This window comes from Lolium perenne, chromosome 4 (assembly GCF_019359855.2).
Source record: "Lolium perenne isolate Kyuss_39 chromosome 4, Kyuss_2.0, whole genome shotgun sequence".
NCBI classification, from domain to species: domain Eukaryota; kingdom Viridiplantae; phylum Streptophyta; class Magnoliopsida; order Poales; family Poaceae; genus Lolium; species Lolium perenne.
This window is the reverse complement of record NC_067247.2, coordinates 202,988,512-203,003,112: the sequence shown is the minus strand read 5'-3', so window position 1 is coordinate 203,003,112 and position 14,601 is coordinate 202,988,512. Positions and strand designations below refer to the sequence as shown.

Sequence of the window (14,601 nt, the reverse complement as noted above, 5' to 3'; positions counted from 1 at the left end):
GCACCCCAGCAGCATACCTCCTTTTGAGCGTATCTCCGGCGCCACGACAGAAGACCCTCAGTAATCGTCCGGCTATAGACAACTACAGTGTATTGCCTCCTTCAGAGCGCAACCCGGCGTCGGAGGTCATCGTGACCCTCCCTAGAAAGTTGTGAAGGGTGCTCATGCCAATTTCAACAGACTACGGACTAAGCCCGTGCCCATATTGGATAATGTGGTTGCGCGAATAAAGTTGGGCTGATGTACACTTATACGCAGTGCTCCTTTTTAGAAACCATTTCTTTTTCCCACAACACCTCGGTTGTTCAACCAACCTTCATACACCAATTTTCCAAACATCTTTATCAAGATCCTTTGCTTTCATAAACCATACACTTGGGTTAACTCACCCAAGGTTTTCATAAACATTTACAACAAGGTAAACCTTGAGGGGTTCCCAACCTATAGTTTCATGAGAAGGAACTACTATAATACCATGGCCGAGATGAAGGTCATCATGCCAGGAGAGCATATGTGAGTGGCATAAAGAGAATCCTACTTGCTTAAGGTAAGCATGTAAGAAGATAACATAGGGTGGATCAAACTTTCAGATTGGTGGTACTACTTTACAACTTGGGTGGTGTAGGTGTATTACCCATTCAACAATCAAGAGGGTACACGACATAGTTCTCTCAATGTGAGAATTACACCAAGCATCATGACTTTGATATCTCTATACTCAACAAAGTGGGGGTGTGGTGTAAAACTCCAATTTGGAACAATATATGCTCATGTTGAGCACTCTTAAAGACCCAAGGGAGTAGCACGGTAGTGACACCATGCATCCCTCCAACGTGTGAACCAAGATGAAAAACCACCACGAAGAACTACTCCTATTACAACCATACATAGACCAACATAGAGAGATCATCACATAAGGGATAAGATGCTTAGGGACATCAACAATTGACATCCAACACCACATCATTCAGAGTTCAAAGATGGCTTGCCTTGGCTTATTTGTCCCTGTACTTCTTCAACTCCATCAATATAAGAATTCCAACAAAATATATAAATAAAATCCTCATCCGATTCCACTTCTTCTTCTTCTCCGGAATTGTTCGCATCTATCACCGGAAAATATAAAAGGAACACAATCAATCACATTGCATCAACAAGACAACATTCAACAATCAACAACTAATCATGCAGCCAAGGTATAACATACTAAGGACTTACAGATACCACAAAACAAATTTAAGAGTTTTAATTTGGAAAACCCCATTTATTTACCTAGTAGAGGCATGAGTGCATCACAACTTAGCAATTGCCTCTCTCGGTTATCACCATGGTATAAACCAATTATCCCCTGGTAGATAACATCATGAAGAGGACAAGAGTATTAGTTTGACATCACAAACATTCACAACATAATTTCAAACATTTTTGGAAAAGTAGAAATCAGTTTTCCTAATTTAATTTGCTCACTTAACACTATACAAAAATAGGAAGCAAACCATATACCACATCATTTGAAATCTTAAGCAAAACAAAAGAGCTAATGTTAGGTTGCAGAGGTTTTGTTTTGCAAGCATAAAACAAAGGTTGCCCATCTCTACTAAAAAGAGTTGGTCAAGGGTTTTAAATAAACCAAAAAGTTTTGCTTCAACAATGCATGTCACACATAAACATTACTAACAGCAACAAATATGTATGAACAGAGACTAATAATATTTTTCCTAGATAGCCAGTACTAATACAAGACTAACCCAATTGGAATCACCCAAAAATAGTAAACCTACAATTTTAGGAATTTCTTTGAATCTGACTGTACAGAAAACAAGATCTGTAAGCCATAAATCGTAGAAAAATCCTAAAAATATGAGGCCACTGGCATTTGAAAGATAATTAAACATAGATGCATACACAATTGGATTTGGGTTCAAATTGTTTCTGAAACTCTCACAAATGGATTGACAAGGTTACTGCATGTTTTCACCATTTGCTTTAACTATGGAGTTGCAGAACAGATAAAGGTTTGAAACTTGTTTGAGATGATTAAGAAAACATTCAGTAATCCTACAGAATTGGAATCACGCCATTAGGTTCAAATATGGATTTTTTGGTGATTTAAAAGCTAACAGCCATGTCTGCAGAACACACAGAACAAGTTTAATTCACCACAAATCGTACGTAAATCATAAAAATCTGAGGTCTGATGCATCTGAAAGGTATTAAATAGGTGGTTCTTACCCAATTGGTTTCATTCCAAAATTCGTTTCCAAGCTCCTGTTTTAATTCGACAAAGTCAGATCTGACCAGATCGTGATATGTGAACCATTTCAATTTCAGGAGGTCATTTGAAGTTAAACCAACGCCAAAATGAAGGTACTAAAGAGGGCTTTCACCCACAGTTGAGTTTGCTCAAAAAGGTTTTGTAAAACGGAAGAAATCTAACAAACATTGATTCTGCATGTTTACAGAACTTTATTTACCATGCAAAATCCGTAACGAATTTGAGGATGAGACAAACGCCGAGTTGTAGATCTTTTCAATACCTATCTGTGGAACTTTGAATCACTCGATTTGGATCTGCACACGAGTTTTGACGGATTTTACAAAATCGTACCAGAATCTGAAACAGCAAGATAACAGAAATTACTGCAGGGATTTGGACGAACTTTGCTCTAGAACTTCAGATCTGAGGATAGCTCAACCTTCTCCATGCTTGGACCAACATGCACCTGCATTAAGATCCAATCTTGTGAGAGGAGAAAGGAGAAATAGAGCTGGATTCATCAAGGATTAGGGGAGAAGAGAGTGAGAGGGAAGCTCTCATGGTGAGGGGAAGCTTGAGGGAGGAGGGAGCTGCATCTTGGAGTGCTTTCCATGGCCATGGCCGGCCATGCAAGCAAGGAGGAGGAGCAGCTCGTGGGAGAAGGAGGGGAGGGAGTGGGTGTGAGTGGAGAGAGCAAAAATGAGAGCAAAGGGGGAGGTGGCCGGCCAAGGAGGGGGTTTTATAGAGGGAGGGAGTGATGGCAGCCCCTTATTTGATTGGCCAAGGTGGGCGACTGCCCATTTATTTGTTGGGGTAGTTGGGAGGCAAGGCTTGCAAGAGAAGGAAATGAAGAGGAGGGGCTGGCCGAATTTCAAGTCATGGCCGGCTCCTTTCTTGTCATGAGCAAGTGAGAAATGTGAGAGAGATGCACAACATTCATGTGAATAGATCAAGGCATGATGTTGAGAAGATAATGTCAATGAGTGACTTTGATAATGATAAAAATAGGAGTAGATACATATAGATAAAAAGGAGTATGAAGGTGACATGTGCCATGAGAATAATCTCCACCACTTTGGTTGAGACCAACTTATGATGAAGATGGTTCCCAAGGTATAGTTGATGAATAAAAGTTTTTATTTGAATTCAAAATTGAAGGATTGGGGTTGGCCACATGCAACAATGCATGAGCATGCCAAGGTAGATGGGATGGTGATGGTGGTTTAGTCAATGATAGAGCAAGGTTAAGAGAGAAGGTGAGTGAAGTATCCATATACTCACAAGGATGAATATATTGACATAAATCATCAATTTATGAGATCAAGGTGATGATGGAAGAGAATATGAAGTACTCTACAAATGAGAGGTCAATTGGAAGTGCTTTGAAAGTATCAAATGATCATCCATTTGATCAAGAATTGGAGGATGAAGGAACATAATGGGGTAGATCAGAGATGTACACAAGATGTGCAAGAGTTGTCCTTTGAAATAGAACTTGTTTGAAAAGTATTTGAAATACCTCAATTGTCTAGGGACAATTGGGAATGAACTCAAGTGGAATGGAATTTGAAAATGTTGAGAGAACTAGTTGGAACATAGGAGTTCAAAATGTTCTACTTACTTTCTCAAGTGAAGTAGAGTTTTCTCAAATTTAAAGCGAACAAGAAATGGTATAGGTACCATAAACAAGCCTTAAAAAAAAGGCAAGATAGAAAATAATTGTTTTAGAAATCAGTACTAGGTAGAAATGGGATGAGAAAACAAAACCCATTTCAGTTCCTTGTTTTCCTTGAAGAAATATCTTGAAAAGTTTTAGTAAAACTAGAAGTAGTTTTGTGATCAAAACTAGAGAAGGGAAATCAATAGGATTTTTGAGAGAGAAAACTAATTTGGGGAGGAGTTTTCTCAAGTGTAGATGGTGGCTACAGAATGTACCCATCACTCCCACTCTTGGTTTTGTGAAGATTAAACTTGGATTAGAATAAAAACAAGAGGTAAAAGAGGAAGAAGTGATCTAGTGCTGAAACACTGGATAGGGTATAAGATCAAGTGGAAAATAGGTGCTGCAAGGATTGACTGAGACATGCAAGATGTGGAGGTTGAAGAGGGTGTTGCATAGATGAGATCCAGGCATTGAAGTCAACAATAACAGTTGTGAGTGCTTAAGGATCAATTGCCAAAGTCTGGACATTTTAAGCCTGTCAACACAGATGGTCGACATGGCCTCAAAACCAACCATGATGAGTGGGTATAAGAGAAGGATGTAGCTAGGGGTAGATGATCCCAAGTTTTGAACTAAGGATGATTGAGCTATCTTGTACCACAAAGGGAAACGTCAAGATGGCACACTCATGTTGCCATCAGAAGAAGAGTTTGATGTACCAAAAAGGAAAACAATTTTTCCTAAGTCACACATGTGTTTTATTTGGTGAGTTGCTGGTTTAACCACTAGAGGTGTTGTTCTAAGAGGTGGCTCAAGACAAAACTCAACAAGAAATCAAGACAATACATCTACCAACAGATCGAGGTAATTCATCATAACAAACAGATCAAGGCAATTCATCTTAATTAGTCTATAGAAAAAGTTTTTGTTCCCCCTAATTTTTGCAATAAGGACAACTAAACAAGTTTGCAAAAGTGGGGCATTACAGATCCTTCCACCCTTAAAATAATCTCGTCCCGAGATTACTGAGTGCAGAACTAGAGGGGTTGTAAAGCTTAACGAAAGTTAGACTCCATCCTTCTGTAGATGCACCATTGTAGAGAATGTCGTTGCTTCATCTTCTAGCAGACATGATGGATTCCTGCCGATGGCGAGCTTCATGAAGAGGTTGACTAATCCCTGCAGATGTTAGACCTGTAGCTTCTTAACGACCCTAGTGGAGCTCACGACTCAGAAAATTTAGTGCACTCCAATGGTGCCTTAGCGGGGTTGAAAACTTTTTAGAGTTAGCTTAAATTTAGTGGAAGACGAAGTCTTCCACCCTTAAAATTGTTCACCGGGGAGGGGGCGTTAAAAACTGTAAGCTTCGGCCACGGGTCTTGTTGGGCACTCCTTGGAGAAGCCATTGATCTCCCGTCTCGAGTCGAACATCTTCAGAGGGCGTTGTGTAGTCCACGGCTTCAAGAGGGGTTAGTGCAATCCCACGTTTCCAACGGTGTTTTAGAAAGGTTAGGGTTAGATCCATTTTTTTAGTGGAAGACGAAGTCTTCCACCCTTGAGATTTTTCATCGGGCTTTCAGAAAAACTCAGAGCTTCTGCCTTGTGGTCCTATCTGGGGCTTCTGAAGAAGTCGTCGATCTTCCGTATTCAGTTGTAGAATCTTCGGGGCGACGTGCAGACCACATCTTCAAGAGGCACTCACGTGTTAACTAAACCATATGGGATGCGCGGTGAGTTAGTAAGTTGAGGAAACACCTAGTTGGTATCCATATGAAACAGCAACAGAGGTCGTCGGAGACAATCATCAGCTGGCAGGTTGGTGCTGACTTATACCAGTTGGTGAGTGGGTAAGTTGCACCTAGTCTTGAGTTCTTGAGGTATCTTCAGGAGCTTCACTTGAGGAGTACCAGACGAACCATGTGATGTAGCTTGTCTTTGACGCTAATGTTCTCTCATCTAGTTAGACGGTGTGTTAGGGGGGTGGTTTTCAAAACGATATCCTCGAGGTTAGCGCGATTATATACCAAGGTTAGACCAAGTTAGTAAGTCTTCTGGTAGAGGTGCAGTCACTCTTGAAGGCAGGGGCTTCTGCTTTCTTGATGAAGTGGAGATGCTTCAGCGGATCTTGAAGGTATTGACTTTTGCTTTGTTGGCGTAGTAGAGATGCTTCAGAGGACCTTGAAAGTAGTCGGCGTAGATAGGGGTCTGAGTTAGTTTCCCTGACGGTTGAAAAACAACTGCTAACGGGTTTAGAGTTAGAGTCTTTCGTTAATCTACTCAACTAACTAGCAGTTAGCAATACATCGGCGAGGCAAACTTTAATCCTATCATTGCATGTGAGACCCATACAACCATAACCAGAGACAAAATTCCACTAACAGAGGCTACTGGTATTTTTCCTAGATGCACAGTAACAAAACAAGATCAACACAATTGGAATCATTCAAAAACATTTATTTTTCAATTTTTGAGACTCAAAATACTAACCAGAAACAGTGATCAAGTTTTATTTATTACAAATCGCCCAAAAATCCTAAAAATACAAGGTCAGTGGCATCTGAAAGATAATTTCATACTGGTTCTAGTGCAATTGGAATCACATCAATCGGAGCTACAAAGCTATTTTTATTAGCAAAACAGTACACTGGCAGATTTCCATTTTTACTTTCTGTTTTACAAATTTCAAACAATTAAAAAGGGCGGGAACGTCTAAATAGCAAGACATACATGCACACAACAAACAGATACAAACACTCAAGGCAGCACACTAGGGAACTACAAGCAATCATCAAACCAGACATGGTACTCTAAGTACCCAGAAATTTCTAATGCGCGGGTTTATCTCAATCAAAGAGATTGAGTTTGTCCTATCCATCCTATTGGTTTGGGGCTGGTCACATATGTCGACGTCTTCATATCATCAGCATCAGCTTCAACTTGGATACTTGTAGCAGTTGGTAGTGAAGGGGCCGGGTGTTGAGTCATTGATGTTGAGGCGGAGGAGAAAACTGTGTAGAACTTCTTGTCTCGACATCCCGGAAACATGAGGTCTTTGAAGAGGTAGCTGTTGAGGTGCTCTCGAAGTCGATATCTTCTCGTGGCTGGCCTAAAAATTACTAGTCAAGAAACTGAGGACTTGATCCCTGACGACTGCAAAAAGTGCAAGTCCACGGAGGAACAAGGTCAGCTCCCTGACAGACTTTGGTGACATCCAAAGACATGATCTAATTATCCCTTTGTGGGCACACTAAGTCGGCCTCCAATCTTCTAGCTGTCGTTTGAGATACACGAGACTCCAAAAGGTTTGATCCATATTCGACTTCGAGTCTCCGGTCTGAGTTGGGGACATCGTCCAACATGTAGTTTTGAAGTGGTTTAGACAGTAGAGCAAGAATTTTCAAACCTTTTTATAAAGCGGAGAGATAAGAATTTAGAAGCTTTGAATAAATAAGAGGAGTAGAAGCTATACTTCTGACTAAAGAAACAATTTGTTTCATAAATATTTGTTCCCAAGTACTTGTTTCCTAACTAACGTCCATGCTAACTAAGGTCTCCTACAGTCAGGATAGCTCTGATACCAGCTCTGTGGGGACCCCGGACTAGCTGTCCGAAATTCCCTGTTATGTATACAGTTCATGTTCCCATGATCAGTGCGTCGTGAACACATAACCGAACTGATATCAAATTACACCATCCATAACAAAGCGGAATAAGAAAATTACAATGAGGTCACATGACCATTCTTTACATAATAGTCTCGAAGGGCCTAACTAAGCATCGGAGTAGCATCATCACTTCAGCAGCACAGTACCCAAGTCATCTGCCATAACCCTACAGGCAACTGACTGGGAAGACGTTCCTAGCTCGCATAGACGTCGCCAACTCCTTCTTCATCCGTCGTGTTCCTCCAAGTCTGGCCAAGTAAATAGCCAGGGAGAAAGCCGTGAGTACATTTGGAATTGTACTCGCAAACCATCAAGAAAGGTACTTTGCAAGAGTGCAAGATAACAAGTGCTAATCTACGATGACAAGAGGGAAGAGCTAATTTCACTAGTGGAAATAGCAGGGGAAAGAGAATCAGTTTCTCTTGTGGATAAAGCATGTGGAAGAGACATAGTTTCTCTCGTGGATATAGCATGCACAAGAGCGTCAGTTTCTCTTGTGGATATAGCATGCCGGCATCTCAAGTGATGCAGACACTATGGTGTTTTAGGGACAACTAGCTAACCTTCTAGGAGGAAAGGTAGCATGCCGCCATCTCAATTGATGGGAACGCTTAGGAAGTTCTATGACATATCTATATCTTTATTGAAGAAGATACTTCAAAAGATACTTATGACATCTCTATATCTTCATTAAAGAAGAGTTCCTCTTCAAGAAACATTTAGGAAAGAGTTCCCCACTTGGTCTTATTTTTCCACGACCATCTCTATATGGGCGACACACACCCTTTTTCCGTACCCTTCCGGTACATCCAACACAACACTTTCTTTGCAAAGCATTTATCAAAACAAAACTCAAGCCCCGGTAAAGGTAGACCTTTGCAACCCGTCCATGACCGCGGACGCGGCTATTCGAATAGATTTAACTCTGCAGAGTTTGCGCATTTTCCCCACAAGAACTGATAAATCCACCGGGATCATCCCCGGATAGTCATACGAAAGTATGCGAGTCTCGGATAACCAGTCATAGTCTTTCGCCCGTCTCCCTTGGCACAAGTCCTTCCCTGCGGGCTTACCCCTTCCCGGCACCCCGGCAGCATACCTCCTTTTGATCGTATCTCCGGCGCCACGACAGAAGACCCTCAGTAATCGTCCGGCTATAGACAACTACAGTGTATTGCCTCCTTCAGAGCGAAACCCGGCGTCGGAGGTCATCGTGACCCTCCCTAGAAAGTTGTGAAGGGTGCTCATGCCAATTTCAACAGACTACGGACTAAGCCCGTGCCCATATTGGATAATGTGGTTGCGCGAATAAAGTTGGGCTGGTGTACACTTATACGCAGTGCTCCTTTTTAGAAACCATTTCTTTTTCCCACAACACCTCGGTTGTTCAACCAACCTTCATACACCAATTTCCCAAACATCTTTATCAAGATCCTTTGCTTTCATAAACCATACACTTGGGTTAACTCACCCAAGGTTTTCATAAACATTTACAACAAGGTAAACCTTGAGGGGTTCCCAACCTATAGTTTCATGAGAAGGAACTACTATAATACCATGGCCGAGATGAAGGTCATCATGCCATGAGAGCATATGTGAGTGGCATAAAGAGAATCCTACTTGCTTAAGGTAAGCATGTAAGAAGATAACATAGGGTGGATCAAACTTTCAGATTGGTGGTACTACTTTACAACTTGGGTGGTGTAGGTGTATTACCCATTCAACAATCAAGAGGGTACACGGCATAGTTCTCTCAATGTGAGAATTACACCAAGCATCATGACTTTGATAACTCTATACTCAACAAAGTGGGGGTGTGGTGTAAAACTCCAATTTGGAACAATATATGCTTATGTTGAGCACTCTTAAAGACCCAAGGGAGTAGCACGGTAGTGACACCATGCATCCCTCCAACGTGTGAATCAAGATGAAAAACCACCACGAAGAACTACTCCTATTACAACCATACATAGACCAACATAGAGAGATCATCACATAAGGGATAAGATGCTTAGGGACATCAACAATTGACATCCAACACCACATCATTCAGAGTTCAAAGATGGCTTGCCTTGGCTTATTTGTCCCTATACTTCTTCAACTCCATCAATATAAGAATTCCAACAACATATATAAATAAAATCCTCGTCCGATTCCACTTCTTCTTCTTCTCCGGAATTGTTCGCATCTATCGCCGGAAAATATAAAAGGAACACAATCAATCACATTGCATCAACAAGACAACATTCAACAATCAACAACTAATCATGCAGCCAAGGTATAAAATACTAAGGACTTATAGATACCACAAAACAAATTTAAGAGTTTTAATTTGGAAAACCCCATTTATTTACCTAGTAGAGGCATGAGTGCATCACAACTTAGCAATTGCCTCTCTCGGTTATCACCATGGTATAAACCAATTATCCCCTGGTAGATAACATCATGAAGAGAACAAGAGTATTAGTTTGACATCACAAACATTCACAACATAATTTCAAACATTTTTGGAAAAGTAGAAACCAGTTTTCCTAATTTAATTTGCTCACTTAACACTATACAAAAATAGGAAGCAAACCATATACCACATCATTTGAAATCTTAAGCAAAACAAAAGAGCTAATGTTAGGTTGCAGAGGTTTTGTTTTGCAAGCATAAAACAAAGGTTGCCCATCTCTACTAAAAAGAGTTGGTCAAGGGTTTTAAATAAACCGAAAAGTTTTGCTTCAACAATGCATGTCACACATAAACATTACTAACAGCAACAAATATGTATGAACAGAGACTAATAATATTTTTCCTAGATAGCCAGTACTAATACAAGACTAACCCAATTGGAATCACCCAAAAATAGTAAACCTACAATTTTAGGAATTTCTTTGAATCCGACTGTACAGAAAACAAGATCTGTAAGCCATAAATCGTAGAAAAATCCTTAAAATATGAGGCCACTGGCATTGGAAAGGTAATTAAACATAGATGCATACACAATTGGATTTGGGTTCAAATTGTTTCTGAAACTCTCACAAATGGATTGACAAGGTTACTGCATGTTTTCACCATTTGCTTTAACTATGGAGTTGCAGAACAGATAAAGGTTTGAAACTTGTTTGAGATGATTAAGAAAACATTCAGTAATCCTACAGAATTGGAATCACTCCATTAGGTTCAAATATGGATTTTTGGTGATTTAAAAGCTAACAGCCATGTCTGCAGAACACACAGAACAAGTTTAATTCACCACAAATCGTACATAAATCATAAAAATATGAGGTCAGATGCATCTGAAAGGTATTAAATAGTTGGTTCTTACCCAATTGGTTTCATTCCAAAATTCGTTTCCAAGCTCCTGTTTTAATTCGACAAAGTCAGATCTGACCAGATTTTGATATGTGAACCATTTCAATTTCAGGAGGTCATTTGAAGTTAAACCAACGCCAAAATGAAGGTACTAAAGAGGGCTTTCACCCACAGTTGAGTTTGCTCAAAAAGGTTTTGTAAAACGGAAGAAATCTAACAAACAGTGATTCTGCATGTTTACATAACTTTATTTACCATGCAAAATCCATAACGAATTTGAGGATGAGACAAACGCCGAGTTGTAGATCTTTTCAATACCTATCTGTGGAACTTTGAATCACTCGATTTGGATCTGCACACGAGTTTTGACGGATTTTACAAAATCGTACCAGAATCTGAAACAGCAAGATAACAGAAATTACTGCAGGGATTTGGACGAACTTTGCTCTAGAACTTCAGATCTGAGGATAGCTCAACCTTCTCCATGCTTGGACCAACATGCACCTGCATCAAGATCCAATCTTGTGAGAGGAGAAAGGAGAAATAGAGCTGGATTCATCAAGGATTAGGGGAGAAGAGAGTGAGAGGGAAGCTCTCATGGTGAGGGGAAGCTTGAGGGAGGAGGGAGCTGCATCTTGGAGTGCTTTCCATGGCCATGGCCGGCCATGCATGCAAGGAGGAGCAGCAGCTCGTGGGAGAAGGAGGGGAGGGAGTGGGTGTGAGTGGAGAGAGCAAAAATGAGAGCAAAGGGGGAGGTGGCCGGCCAAGGAGGGGTTTTTATAGAGGGAGGGAGTGATGGCAGCCCCTTATTTGATTGGCCAAGGTGGGTGACTGCCCATTTATTTGTTGGGGTAGTTGGGAGGCAAGGCTTGCAAGAGAAGGAAATGAAGAGGAGGGGCTGGCCGAATTTCAAGTCATGGCCGGCTCCTTTCTTGTCATGAGCAAGTGAGAAATGTGAGAGAGATGCACAACATTCATGTGAATAGATCAAGGCATGATGTTGAGAAGATAATGTCAATGAGTGACTTTGATAATGATAAAAATAGGAGTAGATACATATAGATAAAAAGGAGTATGAAGGTGACATGTGCCATGAGAATAATCTCCACCACTTTGGTTGAGACCAACTTATGATGAAGATGGTTCCCAAGGTATAGTTGATGAATAAAAGTTTTTATTTGAATTCAAAATTGAAGGATTGGGGTTGGCCACATGCAACAATGCATGAGCATGCCAAGGTAGATGGGATGGTGATGGTGGTTTAGTCAATGATAGAGCAAGGTTAAGAGAGAAGGTGAGTGAAGTATCCATATACTCACAAGGATGAATATATTGACATAAATCATCAATTTATGAGATCAAGGTGATGATGGAAGAGAATATGAAGTACTCTACAAATGAGAGGTCAATTGGAAGTGCTTTGAAAGTATCAACTGATCATCCATTTGATCAAGAATTGGAGGATGAAGGAACATAATGAGGTAGATCAGAGATGTACACAAGATGTGCAAGAGTTGTCCTTTGAAATAGAACTTGTTTGAAAAGTATTTGAAATACCTCAATTGTCTAGGGACAATTGGGAATGAACTCAAGTGGAATGGAATTTGAAAATGTTGAGAGAACTAGTTGGAACATAGGAGTTCAAAATGTTCTACTTACTTTCTCAAGTGAAGTAGAGTTTTCTCAAATTTAAAGCGAACAAGAAATGGTATAGGTACCATAAACAAGCCTTTAAAAAAAAAAGGCAAGATAGAAAATAATTGTTTTAGAAATCAGTACTAGGTAGAAATGGGATGAGAAAACAAAACCCATTTCAGTTCCTTATTTTCCTTGAAGAAATATCTTGAAAAGTTTTAGTAAAACTAGAAGTAGTTTTGTGATCAAAACTAGAGAAGGGAAATCAATAGGATTTTTGAGAGAGAAAACTAATTTGGGGAGGAGTTTTCTCAAGTGTAGATGGTGGCTACAGAATGTACCCATCACTCCCACTCTTGGTTTTGTGAAGATTAAACTTGGATTAGAATAAAAACAAGAGGTAAAAGAGGAAGAAGTGATCTAGTGCTGAAACACTGGATAGGGTATAAGATCAAGTGGAAAATAGGTGCTGCAAGGATTGATTGAGACATGCAAGACGTGGAGGTTGAAGAGGGTGTTGCATAGATGAGATCCAGGCATTGAAGTCAACAATAACAGTTGTGAGTGCTTAAGGATCAATTGCCAAAGTCTGGACATTTTAAGCCTGTCAACACAGATGGTCGACATGGCCTCAAAACCAACCATGATGAGTGGGTATAAGAGAAGGATGTAGCTAGGGGTAGATGATCCCAAGTTTTGAACTAAGGATGATTGAGCTATCTTGTACCACAAAGGGAAACGTCAAGATGGCACACTCATGTTGCCATCAGAAGAAGAGTTTGATGTACCAAAAAGGAAAACAATTTTTCCTAAGTCACACATGTGTTTTATTTGGTGAGTTGCTGGTTTAACCACTAGAGGTGTTGTTCTAAGAGGTGGCTCAAGACAAAACTCAACAAGAAATCAAGACAATACATCTACCAACAGATCTAGGCAATTCATCATAACAAACAGATCAAGGCAATTCATCTTAATTAGTCTATAGAAAAAGTTTTTGTTCCCCCTAATTTTTGCAATAAGGACAACTAAACAAGTTTGCAAAAGTGGGGCGTTACAGATCGGGTCCCCACACTTAGTGCAAGATGATTGAATATAATTTAGTGAGACATAAACTCATAAGTTTTATGGAAATTTATGAAGGTTGAAGACGCTAGGCGTCCCGATCCTCCAACTAGTTGGACACCAACGATATTCGCATATCCATGAAGTAGTCATCCTTAGTATGCACCGTTGCTAATACACATCATTTCGAAGCATCACGTGATGATCAGGTGTTATAGATTCTACGTGTGCATACAACGGTTGCAAGCCAGGTTTGCACATGCGAATACTGAGGTTAAACTTTACGAGCCTAGCATGTACAGACATGGTCTCAGAAAGTCATCATGATTTGATGGATAAAATTATGAGTGAAATTGTTCATCACATTAAAAAATTACTAATAGTTAAATTTGAAACACTTGTCATGAGATGATCAACTTCAAAGTAAGAACCTCAAAGTTATTTGTATTTGACCAATGAACCTAGAAGTTATTGAAGGTGAAGTGTTTTCTGAAAATGAGGAAAGCTAAAAGAGAAGCTACAAAAGATTTTGGTACAAAGAAAGAAAAGACTAGAAAGTCTAGCTCAGGTGTATATAGATGATATACATGTTATGAATGTATTCCTTGTTTGGTCACACAATAAAATTCTTGGGTATTTGTATCATATTGGTTGGTATGAGGTGTCATACAAAACAACGCAATACAAGAATACAATGGCATAGGTGATTGACAAGGAATATGGTAGGAATGCACGTCTGGAACAAAATAAAGTGTTATTGTGTTCGTCGTTGGCATTCTACCTAGTCCTTCATATTTATAATAAAGAACTTTATAATTGTTATTTTGTTCTGGTCAAATGAAAACAATGAGTTGTTCAAATTATGACAGTATTCCATGTACGATGGATAAGTTGTTATAAATCTTTATGGTGAAGCACACATGCATAACACTGACGCTAAAATGCCATAAGGCAAATGATGTGAATTCCACTTACTAGTGGAACCGCCATTTAGGTCATGTTAGAAAGAAACGCATGAA

At 39.9% G+C, this 14,601-nt stretch overlaps 2 long non-coding RNA genes across 3 annotated transcripts; both read right to left on the bottom strand.

Annotated features, from left to right (window-relative positions):
- Positions 1-888: 888 nt before the first annotated feature.
- Positions 889-2,953, bottom strand: LOC139829925 (uncharacterized). Of its 2 annotated transcripts, XR_011756667.1 has the most exons (5): positions 2,661-2,953; positions 2,475-2,571; positions 2,233-2,268; positions 1,273-1,348; positions 889-1,106 (listed from the first exon to the last, which is right to left on the bottom strand). It is a non-coding gene; the product is annotated as an uncharacterized lncRNA (long non-coding RNA). The 2 variants fall into 2 exon arrangements; XR_011756668.1 differs by lacking the exon at positions 2,233-2,268.
- Positions 2,954-9,555: 6,602 nt separating this feature from the next.
- Positions 9,556-11,618, bottom strand: LOC127295129 (uncharacterized). The gene is made up of 4 exons (XR_007847557.2): positions 11,327-11,618; positions 11,141-11,237; positions 9,940-10,015; positions 9,556-9,773 (listed from the first exon to the last, which is right to left on the bottom strand). It is a non-coding gene; the product is annotated as an uncharacterized lncRNA (long non-coding RNA).
- Positions 11,619-14,601: the final 2,983 nt, after the last annotated feature.